This window comes from Gavialis gangeticus, unplaced genomic scaffold, assembly GCF_001723915.1.
Source record: "Gavialis gangeticus isolate Ggan-Ray unplaced genomic scaffold, GavGan_comp1, whole genome shotgun sequence".
Classification (NCBI taxonomy): domain Eukaryota; kingdom Metazoa; phylum Chordata; order Crocodylia; family Gavialidae; genus Gavialis; species Gavialis gangeticus.
The window spans coordinates 132,124,816-132,137,955 of NW_017729032.1; the positions used below are offsets into that span (position 1 = coordinate 132,124,816).

Here is a 13,140-nt window from a genome sequence, read left to right on the forward strand (position 1 = left end):
ATGCACGACAAGGTCCAGTTAGCCCTGCCAACCATGACTTCGCATTGTCGGCCCATGTTCATCTTGGAGTCAATAATGACTCCAAGATCCCTCTCTGCCTCCGTGCTCTCAAGAAGGCAGTTTCCCATTCTATAACTGTGCTGCTGGTTTCTACTGCCCAAGTGCAGCACCCTGCAGTCTGCTCCTGGACCCTCAATGCAGTGCCTCCTACAGCGAGCTCCCAGCTTCATTCCAGGGTTTGAGGACCTGAGCCACCCAAGTACTCCAAAGGTCCTACTTTGCACTGGCCTGTGCACCATTTCTCTGGTTGCCTGCCAGAGGTTGCAGACCCGAGTTGTCTCTCACAGTTCCCAGGGTCTGGATGCCATGTGCCATGCTGCACACCAAGAGCCTAGCTGCTGAAGCCGTCTTCCATTCCCCACTGATGAAAGTCTTCAGGGACACTCCTGGGCTACTGCTTTGCCCTGCTGAGCAGCTCTCCTCAGCTTTTCTAAGCCCCACTCTTCTCTCTTCTCTGTCCCGGATGTGTTCTCCTCATGCTGGGCACGCAGCTTCTTTTATACTCTTCAGGGCTCCACCCCTGAAATCTTCCACACCTGAGTGTTGCAGTCTTCAATCAGGTCCAGGAGGGGGAGGGGGAACTCCTCTCCTCCTCCCCTCAGGAAAGGGGCATGACATCACTCATTTTTCTACCTCCTGATTGGTGAATGGGCTCCACCAATCAAAACAGCAAGATGTCAAGCCTGGAAATCAACCCAAGCTCCAAAAGACAAGCCTGCTACAATTGGATATCAGGAATTGAAAAAAAAAACCAACTGCGTCATTGTTAGATTAGTGAGCCAAGGGAATACATTGGCTAGGGAAGCTGTAGTCTCTTCATCACTGGATGTATTCAAGAAGAGGATGGACAGACTCTGGTTAGTGTTGATCTAGGCATAGCTCTGTGTTCTACTATGGGTATTTCCCATACTTCCAATACCCCCACAACCCATTACCCCTCGCTTTCTGCTACATGCATCAGGATCTTTTTAATCTTCCCTCAGAGGCATTGGGTGTTGGCTACAGCCAATGCTGGGGATTTTTAGTGGGGTGTGCCAAAGTTCCTGCTGATACCAAAGTCAAAGTTTTCTGGCTAGATGGTCTTGCATCTCTGCTCAAGGTCAGACTGACTGCCATATTTGGGGTTAGGAAGGTATTTTACCCCATGGTTATATTGATACAGACTATGGGGGATTTTGCACCTCCTTCTTCTGTAGTAGGGGGTGTGGCCTTCTACATGGGATCTCTTGAGTATATATTGATGACATTTCATAGAAGCAAGACATTGGCTGCTATTGTCCCCCTGATTTACCTGTGGCAGGTTAGGGTGTTAGGTCTGTGTTGTGTCAGGGTTAATGATAGTCTTATGTAGAGTTTAGATTATGGATTGTATAGGATCATATGGATAGAAATGATCTTGACTCAGGCAGGGAGTTGAACTAGATGACCTCTGGAATTCCCTTTCAGCCCTACTTATCTGTGATTCATATATGAAAAGCAGGGATGGAATTAGAGATAAGAGAATACTAAACCAAACAGCCTATAGCTGAAATACGCAACCAATAATGATCACCAATTAGTTTCTACCAAAGTTAAATAAGAAGGAATATTGTACAATGACTGAGAACTTATTATACTTTTTATAATTCACATTGTTTTTCATTCTTCTGTCTTTGCCTCAAGAGCTGGTCAGGAAGAGACACAAAAATGATATCCTTCTTTTCAATATTGTTATCATCTGTATTCCTGTTAGCTAACCATGCACAGGAGACTCTCCAATTGTCCACACATGCACACCCACAAAGAAATAATTAAAAACAAGGAATTCTAAAGGACTTAAGATGATAATCACTTGGAGGGTAATAATTAATTAAAAATACTAAACTACCAAACCTTCACCTATAAGTAGGGTTAACTGATCACCTATGGGATTTCTTTGGAATCAGATACTTCAGTTTGGCAGCTTTTATTTTCAAGTAAACAATTACATAGTTTTGCTCCACAGGGAGAAGTGAACTATGGCTACGATATTATCATTCTCAAGCCTTGAAATTTTTCCTAGGCAAATAAAGAATGATTGAATATATTTGTTTAGTTAACATAGCAGGGTGGTCTTTCCCTGCGTTAAGATCTTGCTTGGTCTTTTCAGCCAAAAAAAGTAATCTACTTTGTGACCATTCTTGTTTATTTATTTTTTAGATGTTTCTGTGATAGAAATGTATCTATAAAAAATCTATAAAAACGTATCTATTTTATAGAAGTATCTATAAAAAGGTGGAATTTCAACGTTTAATTATGTATTTAGAAGATTTTATGAAAAGAATAAATTCTGTCTACTTGTAGACATTATGGCTAAGTACAGACAGTCAAAGAGCCCAAAGCTGAATTGATTCAGTTTTTGCAGGTTAGTCTAAGATGCACAGATTAAATTGAAACAGAAGTGAATAGGCATTTACCTTTAATTCAGGAAATGGTGCCACATGCCTGCAGTAGCTCAGGCCAGAAGCCATGGGGGCACTAGATCATGGCTGTCGGGCTGTGTGTTCACTTCCTTTTCCTGTTGTCCCCAAGATCTCTGGGATGTGCACTCCAGAATTACAGCAGCAGGACTCTGCAGAGTTGTTCATCACTTCCTTTGCCTGCTTCCAGGTTGCCTCTGGGATATTTAGTCCACAGTTACAGCCAGCAATAAGTTGGAGCAGGGAAGGGGTGTTTAACCTTCCTCTCTGGCCCCAGACCCCATCTGGGGTATTCCTGGGGCCAGGGAGTCTGTCCCCCAAGTCCTGTAGTTTGGGCTGCATCCCCAGTCAGGCTTCCCCCTCCCCCCACCTTGTCAGCCAGCTCTCACTGCTCCAGCTAGGAAGCAGAGGGGTGGATTGAGCCCTGCTCTCTGGAGCAGACATAACAGTCCAGTCCAGGGCTGGAAAGCACACTGGGATGCTGGGGGACTGTGATTTAACTTGAACCAGGAAGGGGTTCTGCTTGTTTGTTGAAGGGGTTTGTGACAGAAGTTTCATAAACCAGTTTGACACAAATCAGTTAAGTCTGATACTACATTCAACCAGGTTTATCTTAAACCAGTTTCAGTCATTTTGAAATTGGTTTATTTACACTGAACTTCTGTTCTGTTACAGGTTTAAACCAGTTTCTGATCACTTAAACTGATTTATGTGTAACTTCTCTCCCTAGCCTATAAAAAGAAACAAAATTGTGCTTTACCAGAACAAGCAGCACATGACTTCAACCTGGCTCTGCAGCATGTGTATAGATTGGATGCTTCAGTGGGGCTTTGTGGCACTTTTGGCTAAAGCTGATTCAATCAGCTATTAGATTAAAGTGCCAAAAAGCCCCACTAAAGGAACTGAAGTTAACAGACAAGATCAGTCCACCTAAGTCACTGCCTTTATTGGGCATGTGCTGGGCTTGGTGCAGGAGTGCACCAAGTTTAAAGCACCATATTTTTTTTAAGTCTGCAAGCAACCACTTATAATACATTTGTCCCAGGGAAAGAAGTAGCAGAGGATACTTACCGGCTGCACGAGACACAGCACAAAAGGGATGGAATGAAGAGCCCGTGCGCTTCATCAGTCGCCTCTTTATTCAATTACAGCTGGCCGATAACGTCAGCTTCAGACGCTAGCTGGCAAAAATAAAAATGGCGGCTGATGCTGCGGAGGAGGTGGGTAGCATGGGAGAGAAGCTACAGCTGCCACAGGAAGCAGAAGGGATCCTCCCAATGGGACCAGCAGTGCCTGAAAAGCAGGGGTGGATGCTGGCAGTGCAAGGCAGAGCACCCTGATTGGAGCCCGCATGGGACAGCGAGGGAGCGACAAGCACACCAGCCAGAGACAGAGCTAGAGCTGCACCTGGAGGCTGACCTGACCCCAGGTGGGAGTGTCGGGATGACAGGGGGGAGGAGGAAGCCACGCCAGGGGGAGAAGATCCCGGGAGAGCCCTGAGGGGTTTACAGTCGGGGCGGGTATCGCCACTGGTCCCAGCTGGGTTGACGGGCAGACAGGAGTGAATACTAGAGGTGATGGGTCAGAAGTAAAGCAACACCCACAGCTAGAGTCCAGGGAAGGATAGTAAGGGGGGAGGGGGCCACCACATCAGGAAGGTGCTTATTATTCTGTGTTTTGTTACTACTTTTATTTAGTTACCCTGTGCGAAGGGGCATGGGGGAGAGTGCAGGTATCCCCAAGGAATGGGGCTGAAGAGAAGCCTTGGAAGGTTTACCTTTTTTGTGTTTCCCCAAAAGAAGGGGTGGAGGCAAGGAGAGCCGAGGGGTAGGCCCGCACGGGCAAATGTGGCTATAGGCCTTGGACACCTAGATGCCAAGTTGGAAGGCGTTATCCTAAGGGAGGGGATGAGGCCAACAGACGAACAATGCACCGAAGGAGGCGTGAGGCCGGGTGTAGGGGTGGTGAAGCCCCGTGAATGACCTCCGGGAGGGCCACCAAGTACACCCAATGACCAATCCCACCTACTGAGAAACAACAAGTCGTGGCAGGTGAGAACATGGGTGGCAACTCGAGGGGGACACACCTACTTGGTCTGCATCACGAAACCGTAAAGCGCTTGATGTCTACCACCAGAGCAAAGGCCGCCCGAGAGCAGCTATTCGAGGCCTGGTGGCTACATCATTATATGAAAGATTGATTAAATAAATAATAATCTATATGTAATATCAAAATAGTTAAATCCAGGAGTGCTCAGCCTTTTGGCCCTATAGGTAGGGTGGAGCCAGTCCATGGGCAGGATCAGGTGTTAGTATATGACACCACCCTCTCTTCCCCACCACACACTGGGATTGGGTCCTGGGGGCTGAGCACTGTCCTATCCCAGTGCTAGATGTTGGGATTAATCTCTGGGGACAAAAAAACACCCCTTTGCATCTGGATTGGTCACCAGGGCCTTGGTGCTACCCCCTCTTGTCCCTCCCCATATGGATTGGGCCCTGGGTCCCAGTGCTATGCCCTGACTGGCCCTGCATGCTGAGATCAGGCAACCAATCCAGTACAAAGGGCCTGGGGCTCCCCACAGATCTGGAGATTTGGCAGTGGAAGAACAGTGCCACCACCCTCCCACCACCAGATTTCCAGATCTGTGGGGAACCCCATTAACCAGATCACATGAGGCCATGGGCTGGATCTGACCTGCAGGTCAAGGGATGAGACCCTCTAGTTATATTATTACAGTGATAACCAGATATAAAAAGACTATTAAATATGCAAAAAATAAAAATAAAAATAGGGAAAATGTAACCTATTGCTATTATACCCAACATGTTTAAGCCAATAGTCTGTTAATCAATGTATATAAATAAACACCTTAAAGCACTTGTTAATATGGGCTACTTGCAGATGTGGAAAAAGAAACAAAAACTAAACACTCTCCTTACTTTAAACACAATGCGATCCCAGACCTAGCCTGTCTGTCTTCCTTTCTCCTACTTTGGACGCTTTGGACCAGGCTCACTTGGAGCTATGTGGGGTGATCCTGCACATAAGACTCCTCGGCTTCCTATCTCTTTTCTTTTCTGACTCCCACCTGCCTAAATGTCTCTTGCTTCTGTCTATCTCCCTTTCTGATTCTTTTCTTACATTTTCACAGTGTTTTTTCTTCTTTTTCTCTGCTCTCTGTTCCCCCCACCTGCTCCCCTTCTGGTTTCTTAGTGAGTTGCTACTTTACAGCTTTTTTCTTACTGTTCTTTTTCTTTCCTCCTTTCTTTTCTGCTTGTTTGTTGCACAGAATTATCTTTTTCTATATCTTGTCTTTTGAGGGGTGCTCTCAATTCCCACCTTTTCTTTTTTTCTGTTTCTCCTTTATTCCTAACAGCCATAAGCCCCTCCCTGACTTTTTCATTTCCTGCCTTTCCCACTTCCCCTCCCCTCCCCTCCAGACATCTTTTTTTGGCTGCATTTCTAGACTTTTATCTTTGTCATTAATATACAGAACTTTTTCTTTTTTTCCCTAGCTTTGGGTTTTGAAATTAACCCTGTCCTAGTAGAAATGGCTGCTCCTACACCCAGCAGTTGGCATGGAGATGCCTCTCAAGACCTCCCCCTTACCCATGGCTTGAGGGTTCACACCTCTCCCTATGTCAGGGTTGAGGTTTGTGTAGGTGCCCTAGCTGGTCTCCTAGAACAGCGTAACATACATTACATAGGTTGTGTTAACATGGTCCCACTGATTTACCTGAGTGCTTCCACCCTGGTCAACAGGGTGTGTGCAGAGAGCCTGGACATCATAAGTGTACATTATCTTGTCACGCAACTAGACACCCAGGCAGTGAGGGTGGTGATTTCCAATGTGCCGCCACATATGACCAACTGGGAGCTGGCCAAGGAACTCAAGCCCTATGGGGTTCCTGTGAGTCCTTTTCTCTGTCTGACAATCAGAAGCAAGGACCCAAAGCTGAAGAATGTCCTGTCATTTTGAAGGCAGGTTTTCATGCTCCTCAGTGAGGGCCCATGGTCTCTGCCTCGGTTCTTGAACCTCATGTTTGACAGCTGGAGGTTTGTGATTTATTTTTCCTTGGGGGAGTCCATGTGTTTCCAGTGTGGTAGCTCTTCCCACCTGGCATCCTGATGCCCATAGGGGAAAATGACCAGAACATCAGCAACTGCAGCAGCACTGACAGATGGTGCATCCACTTCTGGGACACAGGCCCTGCCCAGTGTGGCTGGGAGCTCTTCCCAACCTCATTTCACCCCTGTTCCATCCGAGGTGGCTAGGGTCTCTGGCATGAGAGCACCATCCAGCAGAGGGACTGGGACTATTCCCCAGCCCTCTCCCCCTCCCATTCCATTTACGGTGCCCCCCCCCGAGCAGAGGCTTCACCAGGTGGACAGAAGAATGTAGTGGGGCGCATCACCCACTGATGCACAGATCCTAAAGTCTTTGTCAAGGCTGCCAGAGCTTTGGGCAAACTTATGCAACCCAAGGATCAAGGCACTTGGAAGATAGCTTACTACCTGGAGAAGTTTACACAGTGGGCAAGAGATGAGTGGGGTCTGAGGGGGTCCCTGGAGTACAGTAGGGCATGATAGGCTTTCCCTGACCTGTCTCTGCTTTTTTGCTCTGCTCTTGGGTGCTCACTCTTCCACCTACACCTTACCTCGCTCTTTCTCTTCCATACCCACATGCATGGCAGCCATGACCATTGGCACTTTTATCATCAATGGCTGTTGAGATCCATCCTAGAGCTCCTGTGCCAGAAGTGGCTGGCTGTCACCTTCCTCCATGACACGCTTTCCAACGGGCTTAACTAGGTCACTTGGCATGCTGCCTGGCAAGGCCATTTGTCCAAGGTCGCAAGTCTCCTACCATCACAACTACAGCATGATATGGTGGTAGTGTGGGAGGTCATTCCCGGCCACCTGCTGACTGTCCACGTCACCCTAGCACAACATCACCTGCTACTCATCAACATCTATGCACCCATTGATGGCCAGGAAAGGGTCGCTTTCTTTGAGACCTTGGCTGCCCTTCTACATGATGCTAGTGAGGATGATGACCTGTTCCTCATAGGTGGGGACTTTCACTGCACCACTGAGGCCTCAGTACCCCTGGGCCAGGATGAGTGCTGGTGGTCTCACCATGGCCCTCCTTGACTGTCTTTATGTCATCAGGCACCATCTGCCACTCCTGCGCAGCAGCCACATTGTTCCCTCGGGCCTTTCAGATCATGGCCTGGCCTGTTGTAAACTGATCCTGCCAGCTAGGGAGAACCTGTGCATGGGTACCCTATTAGTGCTTCAACATCAGCCTGCTTCTAGACTCCTACTTCCAGAACTACTTTGCCTACCTTTGGCAGGTCTGGGAGGCTGCACGACTGAGCTATTCCTCCTGGAAGCTATGGTGGGATGTGGGCAAGGTACAGATCTGGGCCTTTTGCCAGCAGTACACCTAGCTGGCCCCAAATGAACTGTGCCACAGTATTTGAGATTAGGAGGAAGATGTGGCAGTGGTCGAGGCCACCCTGCTGGTCGCTGGCAGTGATGTGGTGATGTGTGAGAACCTCCAGTTCTGCAGGTAATGCCTGCATGACTTGGCAGAGAGTGCAGCCCATGGAGTGAGGATCCATGCCTGCAGCCAAGAGCTGGCAGAAACCAACACCCCAACCCACTTCTTCTTCAACTTGGAGCAGTGGCGGGCAGCAAGCAAAGTCTTAGATCACATCAAGATCCCTGAGGGCTGGGTAATCACAGACCCAGGTGAAATATGTGAGCAAACTGTCCCCTTCTATTGAGACCTGTTTGCAGCTGAGGCGTCCTGTTCCAAGGCCATGCTGGAACTCCATGAGGACCTGCCATGTCTCTGTGCCCTAGAGGCCATTGAGCTTGAGTGGGAAATATCTCTGGAGGGGCTGGCAGTTTCTGTGGTTGACCTCACCTCTGGGAAAGCCCCAGGCCTCATCGGATTACCGGCCAAGCTCTATAAGACCTTCTGGCCTCTCCTCGGCCCCTGGCTTCTGCATGTTTTGCTGGAGAGTCTTACTGACAAGGTCCTGCTGATTAGCTGCCACCGAGTGGTGCTCATGTTGCTGCCCAAAAGGGGAGACCTTGGATGCATTAAGAACTGGTGCCTAGTCTCCCTGCTGTGTGTGGACTACAAGATTCTGGCCAAAGTGCTGGCAACCCGCCTTCGCACTATCATGGTCTCTATCACTAGGCCTGAGCAGGGTTACTGCATGCCAGGCAGGACCATCCAAGACAACCTGTTCCTGCTGCATGACCTACACACAGCCAGTGAACTCTTTGGCCTAGATATTGGCCTCATCTCTCTGGATGAGGATAAGGCCTTCAACCAGGTGGGCCATGCCTACCTCTTCCAGACCCTGGAGGCCTTTAGCTTCAGCACCCTCTTCACTGGGGCCCCCTGGGTCTCATACCAAGACACCTTCAGCCTGCTCAAGGTGAACGGCATGCTCTGTGTTCCATTCTCCTCATGCAGAGGCATCCATCATGGCTAGCCACTGTCAGGCATGCTCTATGCCTTGGCCATCAAGGCACTGCTACACCTGCTGTAGTGCCACCTGAGTGGTGTGGCCTTGCCATCGGCCACTGGCCCATCCATTGGCCCTCTGCTCTGACTATTGACGTATGCGGATGATGTGACCATCTTCCTTAACACCCAGGAAGATGTGTGGTCCCTGATGGATTGCAAACCTATGAATGTGCCTCCTCAGCCCATATCAACTGGGCCAAGAGTGATACACTGCTGCTTAGCACATGGATCAGCGTGACCCCTCCAGATTTGCCAGGGGGCCTCACCTGGTGCTGTGAGGGCCTCAAGGTCCTCAGCATGTTCCTGGGACCACTAAATTTCATGGTGCACAACTGGGATGGCCTTGAGGAAGGGGTGGAGGCCTGCTTACAATGATGGCACTGGTGCCTAACCAGCCTCTCCTACTGTGGACGTGTCCTCATTGCAAACAACCTGGTGACAGTGACCCTGTGGCACTGGTGCACCATACTCAACCCACCACCGGACCTACTCAAGAGGCTACAGCACCTCCTGGCAGATTTTTTCTGGGATGGGCACCACTGGCTCCCACAAGCTGTCCTTTACTTACCTGTCACTGAGTGGGAGCAGAGCCTGGTCGACCTGGCAAGCAAGGTGGCCATCTTCTACCTGCAAGCCCTTCAGTGACTCCTTTATGGCGAGGAGTGCCTACCCTGGCAACAACTGGTGTGCCAGTTCCTGCAGAAGGTGGGGGCCTTCAGCTTTGACTGGGAGCCAGCCCATCCTGCTGGACCTCACGCTTCTGAACTGGGTGGTGCTTCTGGCCTTCCACCATGGCATGTTATGAGCCTGGCAGGTCACCTTCCACCTCCAGTCCTGGGCCCGGCACATGGAGTTCCCACAGCTGCTGAGGGAGCCCTTGGTGCACAACCCAGCCCTGAGGCACCCTGTGCCAAGCCTGGCCTCTGCCAGCCTCATAGCTGCTCTCATCCAGGCATGTGTCCTGCTCCTGAGCCATCTCCTTGACCCTGCTCAGTTGGCCTGATTCTTGCCCAAGGCCCTGACCACCTGGCTAGGCATGCACTCTGTCCACAGTGTGCCACCCTGGATGACCATCTCTGGGCACACCAGGTCCCCTGCACCATGGATGCCCCAAGCAACACTTTTCCCATGCTGCCAGTCACCCCAGCCATGGCTGGCGAGCTGGCAAGCAGGCCTGGCACCCTGCTGACTCTCCCTGTACCTCCTGACAGTGACATGGATTGCCCCTTGAATTTTCTGTCACGTAGAAGCCTATATGCCTGAGTGGTTCACATCCACCATCCCCAGGTGCTGATGGGCCACCCCAAAACACCATGGCAATGGTTCCTAGGGCTGCCAGATTCCCCACTGGCCCACCCGGCTTGGCGCACGTTGTATAAGCCACCAACCACCAAGAAGACTGTCGGTGACCTGCAGTGGCAGTTGCTGCATGGCAACCTAGCCACTGGCACATTTGTGTCCCATCTTGACCTAGCTGCCTCAACAACCTGCCCCTTCTGCCCTGGGGGCATTGAGGAGAACCTCTTTCACACCTTTGTCAGCTGTCTCTGCCTGCAGCCACTTTTTATTGCCCTTGAACTACTGCTGTGGGCACTGGGCAGGAGCCTCTAGGAGACCACCTAGGTGTGCTCCTACCTGTACTGGCTGGCCGAGCAGGGCTCCTTCTTCCTGGCCAACTTGCTACTGGGTCAGGCCAAAATGGCCATATTCAAGAGCCACAACAACCAGCTTGCCAGGACCGACTAAAACAATGCCCTGTGGCTTTTTTGCCTCCTGGTGCAGGAGCACCTTTCACTGGAGTTTGAGCATGCTGTGCTCTGGCAGGTGGTGCCCACCTTTGAGGCACACTGGGCCCTTGAGGGAGTGCTGTTCCACGTGGAGGATGGCCGTCTTCAATACGCAGTCTGATGCCACGACTGATCTGGGTGACCGGGCAGTCTCAGTGTTGGACTGCGACTCCCAACTCGTGCCACACGCTGGGCCCTCATCAGGCTGCTTTTTGCTTTTTTTTCTTTGTGTAGGAAGTTGAAGGTGTTGTCACATGTATGTTTGGATAGAGCAGGGTAGGAATCATTTATTTATAAATATGACCATGTGGCCAGTGTTCCAACTGCATAATAGCATGTAAGATTTGACGTGGAATGTAGCGAAGGTGTCTGTCATGGTATGACGTGATGAATGCAATGATATGGTGTTCTTGGTTTGATGGTAATTTGTTTGTCTCTGCTTTTTAAGTGGCCAAGCTTTTTGTATCCCCAAACCCCTGAATAAAAAGTTTTGTATCCCCAAACCCCTGAATAAAAAGTTAAAAAGTCAAAAGTCCTTCCTTCCTTTAATTGTGCACAAGGGCTTGACTTCCTTTGTGTTGGAAAACAATCTATTGAATTCTAAATATCAGCTAGATAGTACATCATACTAATGGGTACATTTAGGTTACAGTGAGAAAGGGAGTTCACAAGTTTCCTGAAAGGCCTGAAGACAAAGTGATAACTAACTAACTTTGTCATATGTGTTTAGCCCCACTAGGTCCCTGTCTACATTGCTTATGGGGCCACATTCAATTTAATCAGACTCTTGACATGATCATCTGACACATTTAAAGCTAATGTGATTCAGCTTGTCCAAACAATGGCATTTTTCTGGCAGAACCTGTGCTAACCAGTTTGGCCTGTCAACACCTCATATGCTGCAAAACTGTTTTTTATTTCAGTGAATTCTGGTATAACGCAGGCAGCTTTTCCAATCTGCCTCAGCTGCCAGGTGGAAGAGATGGGGAACTGTGGATGTTTGAAGAGTTTAAGCCAAATCTCCCCAACTATTTTTTTCAACTATGTAGACTGTTGAAATTCAAAAGTTTATTTAAAATAAATTCTGTATTCTTTTGGGTCCTGTCCTATCTCCGTCTCTCCCGCACCCACCACCCTTGGTTTGGTTGTGAAATAAAACCTCAATAAACTTTGGCTGCTTGCAGAAAAAAATACAAAAATCTTTGTGCTTTACCTTTGAGCTTTACTCAAAGAAGCAGCACATTACCCGGTACTGCAGTATCTGTATAGATCAGATGCTTCAGTGGGGCTTTTTGGTGCTTTCAGCTAAAGCTGATTCAGTCTAAAGTGCCTGATCTATACAGATGTTGGGTGAGCTGGGTCCAACTCATGTGCTGCCTCTTCTGGTCATGTGCTGGTCTTGGCGTGAGAGTGCACAAAATTTAAAGTAAAGCACTGTTTTTTTGGGGGGGGTTAATATTTGTAAGCAACCATAGTGTCTTCACATGAAGAACCTATACCTCCTTGAGACTGTTCTTTAGGTGGTTTTAAAAAGATGACATACAAAATCCTACTGGCTACCAAATCCTACCAATCATTAGAAATATAGCAGCCCCCAAACCAGAGCATTCTCACTCGAACCATAGTCTCCTTGTATTTTTTCTAGAGGGAGAGATCTTTGTGGATTCTGATCTGACACATGATTCAGAGTCACTGTTAAAGGTTGCTTAGCATTGCACTCAGTTGTCCAGGTGTAGGTGTATGTACTGTATAGATTATTCATTTGTATCACTTTACATGCCTTTGTCCTTTTCTGTCTGTTCCCCACAGCTCAAAGCTGACAAAAACAGCAGGTATGTTTCTGCTGTGTAAACTTTTTAATGTACAGTGATGTGCTCTTTCAAAATTCTGAGCTAGCAATGGATTTTCCAAGGTGAATAAAAATGATCAGCCCTTCACAGTTTCACTGAACTTAGATCACTTCAGCAATAGCTCTTTAAAACTCCCAGATTAATTTTAATCTTTTTTTAAAGCTTCACATTCATTCAGCATTTTATTTTAACTGCAGTTTAATTTTTACTGAGATCATTAACAATGCAGAAGATTCAGTGAAGACACATGAGGTGAAATGGTAATAATGTAATATACTTTTCTTCCTAATGTAATAATGGAGCTTATCTGAATTCTTACAGTGTTGTTATATGAGTAACAGAATCACCCACTTGTTCAGTACAATAACATAGAAGCAAACACAATAAACTGAAATTTGAAACAATATTAACCAATACAGTAGCTCCAATAAAGAAAATCCATTCTGTGGTCC

At 48.2% G+C, this 13,140-nt stretch overlaps 1 long non-coding RNA gene across 1 annotated transcript in view; it reads right to left on the reverse strand.

Annotated features, from left to right (window-relative positions):
- Window positions 1-9,862, reverse strand: part of LOC109303259 — an 888,234-nt gene extending 878,372 nt beyond the window's left edge. Inside the window, exon 1 of the long non-coding RNA XR_002099035.1 lies at window positions 9,803-9,862. This is a non-coding gene — a long non-coding RNA (uncharacterized LOC109303259). The remainder of the gene's footprint in view (window positions 1-9,802) is intronic.
- Between the last annotated feature and the right edge of the window lie 3,278 nt (window positions 9,863-13,140).